General features: G+C 38.9%; 1 pseudogene; it reads left to right on the top strand.

The window, feature by feature from the left end:
• Positions 1-1,482: 1,482 nt before the first annotated feature.
• Positions 1,483-6,624, top strand: LOC102437826 (annotated as a pseudogene).
• The last annotated feature ends 319 nt before the right edge of the window (positions 6,625-6,943 follow it).

Consider the following 6,943-nt stretch of genomic DNA (forward strand, 5'->3'; position numbering starts at 1 on the left):
GGTCTCAAGCTTGCAAAGAATCTGGGCCCTGGGAGAACTGGTGCAACAGAAACTACTCTTCTCTGTTGTAGGGGGCGGCTATAGGGTCAAGCCTGGGACTGACCTGTGGCAGGGCCACAAACAAGTCCCAGCTTGGAGGGCAGAGTCCTCCTAGCATAATTAAGCTTGACCTTATAGTCCTCCCTTGCTCCTTCCTAGGTAGCTAATGGGCTGTGGGAGGTGCAGCAAATGCTCCAAAACAAGGTGAAACTCGCAAGAACATTATAAACATGTTGACCACTTCTCTTGTATGCTTTGTGTGCTCTGACTATAAAATAAAGCTTAGGCTTGGAGGCTGTGTCACTGTGTCCTCATCCAGGCACGAGTGAACCTACCTAGCCCCAACTGCATTCTCATGTTTGTCTTCTTTAATTCTTCACCGCCCCTCCTCAGGTTCACCCGTGGCTGTGCTGGACACGATTCACTCTGTCCTGCTTCATTTATCCATAGATAGCATAGTCTTTGTAAAGCCAATTTGAAAGTTGTAGCTTCATAAATGCATTTAGGCCTCATGGGTTTGAGCACATGCTGATTTAAAAAAACATATATTTTTATTGACTTCAGAGAGGAAGAGAGAGGGAAAGAAAGATGGAAACATCAATGATGAGAGAAAATCGTTGATTGGATGCCTCCTGCATGCCTCACACTGGGGATACAGTTCACAACCTGGGCATGTGCCCTGACTGGGAATGGAACCTCTGGTTTATAGGTTGATGCTCAACCACTGAGCCAGGCCAGCCAGGCAAGCACATGCTGCTTTTGATGAAGCCATGCATGCTGCCTCTTGACCTCCTCAGTCTGTATTTCAAGGGCTTTTGTGGTGCCTGGAAAAAAAGATTGGGCAGAAGGGAAAACCATGGTTTAGTCCCTGGAATAGGTCCTTGGAAAAACAAGTTTCTTTCTCTCTTTTAATTGGAAGAAACTGTATGGACTTTAGCTAAAAGAACCTAGTGAGCTATACAAACAGAAGCACACTCCATCACTACAAAATATTTAATTCACAAGTTTGTATCTGATATTAGTATATCAACTAACGATTGAACAACTTCTTATTCTATCACCTTGTTTAATGTTTAAATGACATTCTATTTAACATCATGTAGCATAACTATGCAAATAAATTACAGCATCATTTACTTGTTCAGACTTGTCCTTTCCTATTAATAAGAAGTTTACAGTTTTCTTTTAATAGTTTTCTCTTAATTCTAATGCCTAAACTGTAAAATTATTTTACAGGACCAACATATAAATCAAATTACTTCAAGAATGAAGTAATAAGTAGCATTGGTTGCTAGTGAAGTCTTTTAGCTCAGGAGGCTATTAATCCTGTATGATTTAGGCTAGGTGTATACTCAGGTTTCCTTAAATTTTCTAAATTATCCACTAAAAGCAATGAATGAATAAGGTACATTTATTTAGGCCAATGCATCATGTTTTCCTCAAATGATCCAAATTATTCACCAGAAGCAGGCAATGAGTGGATGAATTTATTTCACTGGAAACATATAGCGATAAAGGTATGATTTCCAAATAAATTAATTATGTTCACATTTGATGTCATTTTGCTCCTTTCTTTAACTAAAGTCTGGAAAATATGCTTTAATAACAGCGAGAGAAACCCAGAAAAGATTCAGATATATACCCAAGTGGGATTTTAAATTTCTAGAAAAGTTCCTTTCAGAATACATTATTTAGCATATTTAAATAACATTGGCTTAAGGTCAGATTTAAACTAAAAGCCCTTTCAATTTAAACCTTTCTGATTCCTTGTGATCACTTTTCAATTAGACAATGAAAAACAATTTAGTGGATACTTAGCTTAATTGGTTTGCTTCTACGTTTTGACCTCCAGGGCTCCACTTATGTATTCTATGCAATATGCTTGTACAATTATCTTCCTCTTTAGCATTCACATTTCCCGTGATTTTGTAAAAGCTGTCTGATTCAATCACTGTTAAAAATATCCTTTGCTCCTTTTTCCATTTAGGAGTATATGCTTGGTTCAAGGCATTGCTTCTAACTTCTGGGATTAAAAGAAAACTGCTAACTTCTTATTAATAGGAAAGGACAAGTCTGAACAAGTAAATGATGCTGTAATTTATTTGCATAGTTATGCTACATGATGTTAAATAGAATGTCATTCAAACATTAAACAAGACGATAGAACAAGAAGTTGTTCAATAATTAGTTAATATTCTAATACAGATACAAACTTGTGAATTGAATATTTTGTAGTGATGGAGTGTGTTTCTGTTTATGTCTGTGTGTTAGAGTATGTATAGCTTGCTAGGTTCTTTTATGTAAAGTCCATACAGTTTCTTTCAATAAACTTCAAAAAATTTTAATATGTCATCAATTTATCCCTAATTGTATGCAGTGCAATAAATTACATGAAGTTGCATGCAACTAGGTATATGAAAAAAATCTCAAATATGGTCTAGGTTTAAAAGCAAAGTTAGTTTCATATGCATTCTGGTCTTAATTATATAAAAGCTTTCATGATGAGAAAATAATTTGGTGTTACTAAGAGAAATTTTCTAAAGGTTAAATTTTCTTGCTATGGTTAGATGCAGGACAGTAAGTGGCATCTCACGTTGAAAAACACAATTTTTGAAAACCTGATTATTTATTAAGGCTTTATTATCTAAGGTCATTCTACCCCATTTACATAAACCTCATTCATTCATTCATTCACACATTCTAGCACTGAAAAGGGAAATAAGAGACAATCTCTCTCCTGAAGGATTATGCAGTGATATAAAGGAAAAAAGTTCTCTCTACAGAAGAAAAATAGGTCTACTCTCCAAGACTCATAAGCTATTTTTTAAAAAGTATTAATACTATGGGAATTTGGGACTGGAACGCACAGTGTTCTCCTGGGCAGGATGGCTTGTCCTGGGCTCTTTGTTGGTCGGAGTGGAAGAATGAAACCACTGACAGAAGATGGTATAGCGAAGGTGGAAATTTATTGAGAAAGGAGCACAGACTCCCAGGTGGGGAGGGGGAAGAGTCCACTGGGTCCCTTTTCTTTAAGGTTTATAAAGGCTGCAGATCTTTATGCCTTGGTATCCCCTCTGATTGGTCACCATCCCCTTCTGATTTGGATACTATAGCAACTCCTGAACTTAAAGGTTGAACCTCACATGGGACACATGAGGCTCTCCTCCCTCATTGTTCTCCTATTCCCTCTGGGCTTTCTTCCTCCTTCCCTTTATTCTGTAAATGTGTACCTTTTGCTACTCCCAGCTCCCTTATCTTACAGAAATGTAACTTCTGCTTCCAAACTATCATCATGGCACTTATAATACACTTTTCTACCTATATATTTTCTTGTTTCCTTAATTGACAGACAACTGAAATAGGACAGATGATGTGGTGTTAATTTTTGAAGGCCCAGTATATGTTTAATCCTTAATACAGTCAAAATGTGTGTGGTGAATGAAGAATACTACTATTTTCACTCTGATTTTTTTCTAATAAATGTTTAGACTACATGTTTATGAAAATAACATTTTAATAAGAATTATATCCACATGAATGAATTTTCTTCCAGAAATAATTCTCGAAGCACACTCTTAAACAATTTAATTCTCAATCATATTTTTATGCACTTAAACTTTTTCACTTTGCCCTATTTTATTTTTATGGGAACAATGGCTTTAATTGTGCATTCAGAAAAGACAATAATATTATTATTATCTAACTAGAGGCCCGATGCACGAAATTCATGCAAGGGCCTTGGCCCTCGCAGCCCTGGCTTTGTCCAGAAGGTCATCCAGAAGGTCGTTCAGCTGTCCAGTTTAATTAGCATATTACGCTTTTATTATTATAGATTATTTACTAATTATACCCCTCTGCCATTCTAGGTTTCCTTGTGAGCTATAACTATGTGCCATTTTTCTAGGCCAAATTTGTCAAGAATATTTTATTATTTTTCCAATGGTATCAATTATTTTGGCAAAAATCAATGACCACTGACATTTTAACCAAGGTCCATTTTATTTAGGCTCAGAAACAATTATCTATTAAAATAAAATAAAGCTATTTATCTGGCACTTCTCTTTTGAAGTTTGTCTTGATAATACCACTTTTAGATAACTGAAAATATTCCTCATCTCTTTTTGAGAGCCTAGTACCACCATATATCCAGTCCCATAAAAAAGAAAAATAAGCATCAACTTTTCTACTTTTTTTGAACTCTAGCTCCCTTATCTAATCCATCACTAAATTTCTTAGAATTCACCTTTGAAGTATAAGTAAGCCCATCCTTTATAGCTAGCTATAATTTTGCCACATAAGCACCCATAATGTTTTGGCAAAATTACTGTAACAGTCCACTTCTTGATCTCCTCCTCTCATCCATTCTATCACTTTACACAGTCCTCAGTTGGGTGTTGTTTTTGTCTTGTTTTTTTTCCCCCAAGAGTTCAATTTGACTATTCTACAACTTAACACACTTCAAAGATTCTAAGATGTCAGTTGATAACAATCATATCTGAAATGCTATATATTATAGAATATGAAGAAAAAAGCCTAAATAAAATGCATTGTTGAGTTTCATGTAGGAATAGTTATTGATAATTCTCACTATTTTTCATAAGGTATTTTTCTGATGACTTAAGATATCATTTTATTGCTGGCTTTCATGTAAATATTAGGGATGCATATATGTTTGTGAGGGGAACCAAAGTTTTGCCACCCCAAAATGTGCCTTTTGGTGTATTAATTTTAAGACGCAGAAAGAACCTTTGATCCTCCCCCCTTTATCTGTCTAAAGAATTTAGATTAAAAATATGTTTAGAGGACCGGAGCACCATCTTAACCATCATAATATAAACTAAATGTGGCAGACAAGGAGAAATCTAGCAAAGCCTGCTTACTAGACTTCCCTGTGCTCTATTGTTTCTGGGCGACCAAGCAAGAATCTGTTTGCCACATGTTTGCTCTTTCTCATTTTCCTATAAATTACCTGCTTCCCCTGTGAAATCCCAGACCCCTGCCTCCTTCTCCTTAGTCCAGAATGGCCTAGAAGCCTCAACTGCCCAGTGCCTCCTGATATTCTCTGGCACCCCTGTATGTACATCCATAATAAATTTTGGATATTTTCTCCTGTTAATCTGTTTCATGCTAACTTGATGATTAGCCCCACTAGAAGGATTTAGAAGATGGGAGGAGGTACTCTTACATCATCTGCCTAAGTGTTGCACTGTAAGAAGAAACAACCTCTCCTGTTCCTCCCTGCTATCTGCTCAGCTCCCACAAAGCAGCAACCATGCGTGAATGTATCCCCATCCTGCTGGGAGCTCTACTGCCTGAAACCTAGCATCCAGCCCCATGGCCAGATGCGAAGTGACAAGACCATGGGGGGAGGGGAGAGAGGAAGTTGACTCTTCCAACACCTTCTTCAGTGAGACAGGACCTGGCAGGCATGTGACCAAGGCAGTATCTGGAACCCACAGTCATTGATAAGTTTGCCCTGGCACCGACCCCCAGCTATTCCACCATGAGCAGCTCATCACAGGCAAGGAAGATCCTCCCAATAACTATGCCCATGGGCACTATACCATTGGCAAGGAGACCATGGACCTGGTCTTGGACTTAATTCAGAACCTGGCCAGCCAGGACACAGGCCTTCAGGGCTTTTTGTTTTTCCACAGCTTTGGTGGCGAAACTGTTTCTGGGTTCACCTCGCTGCTGATGGGATGTCTCTCTGTTGATTATGGCAAGAAGTCAAGCTGGAGTTCTCCATCTACCCAGCCCTGCAGCTTTCCACAGCTGTAGCTGAGCTCTACAACTCCATCCTCACCACCCACACCTGGAGCACTCTGACTGTACCTCCATGGTTGACAGTGAGGCCATCTGGGACATCTGTTGTAGAAATCTCAGTATTGAACTCCCAACTTACATTAACCTGAATAGGTTGTTGATAAGTCAAATTGTGTCCTCCATCACTGCTTTCCTCAGATTTCATGGAGCCCTGAATGTTGATCTGACCAAATTCCAAATCAGCCTGGTGCCCTATCCTTAAATCCACTTCTCTATGGCCACATATGCCCCTGTCATCTCTGCAGAGAAAGTGTACCAGGAACAACTCTCTGTACCAGAGATCAGCAACACATGCTTAGGGTCAGCCAACCAAATGGTGAAATGTGACCCTTGCCATAGTGAATATATGACTTGCTGCATGTTAGACCATGATGATGTGGTTTCCAAAGATGGCCTTGCTGCCATTGCCACCATTAAAACTAAGTGTACCATGTAGTTTGTGGACTGGTGCCCCACTGGCTTCAAAGTTGGCATTAATTACCAGCCTCCCACTGTGGTACCTGGTGGGGACCTGGCCAAAATACAGCAAGCTGTGTGCATGCTGACCAACATCACAGCTATTGCAGAGGCCTGGGTTCGCCTGGACCACAAGTTTGTCCTGATGAATGCCAAGCTTGCCTTTGTTCACTGGGTGTGGGCATGGAGGAAGGAGAGCTTTCTGAGTTACATGAGGACATGGCTGCCCTTGGGGAGGATTATGAGGGGGGTGGTGTGGATTCTGTTGAAGGAGAGAGTGAGGAAGAAGGAGAGGGATACTAAACCTAAAAGATCACTGAAGTACTGCTTTTCCAAGGAAGCTTATTCTGTTTTAAATATTGAAAAGTTGTGGTCTGATCAGTTAGTTTGTATGCAGCAGTGCATACTTTCATGTACAATTACGGGCCTGCTTTAAAACATGTTCAGACAAAACCTGTCCATTTCTCTGTTGGGTTTAGATAATGTATTCCCGGTCTTAAAATAAGGGGGAGGAAAGTTATATTTTGACACCCCGTGTTTACATATTAGTTTTTCTAACTAAACTTTGAGTTCAGGCATGACAATTACTATTGTCAACACAAGGATAAGACTTTTATGGCCC

Source organism: Myotis lucifugus, unplaced genomic scaffold, assembly GCF_000147115.1.
Source record: "Myotis lucifugus unplaced genomic scaffold, Myoluc2.0 scaffold_267, whole genome shotgun sequence".
NCBI classification, from domain to species: domain Eukaryota; kingdom Metazoa; phylum Chordata; class Mammalia; order Chiroptera; family Vespertilionidae; genus Myotis; species Myotis lucifugus.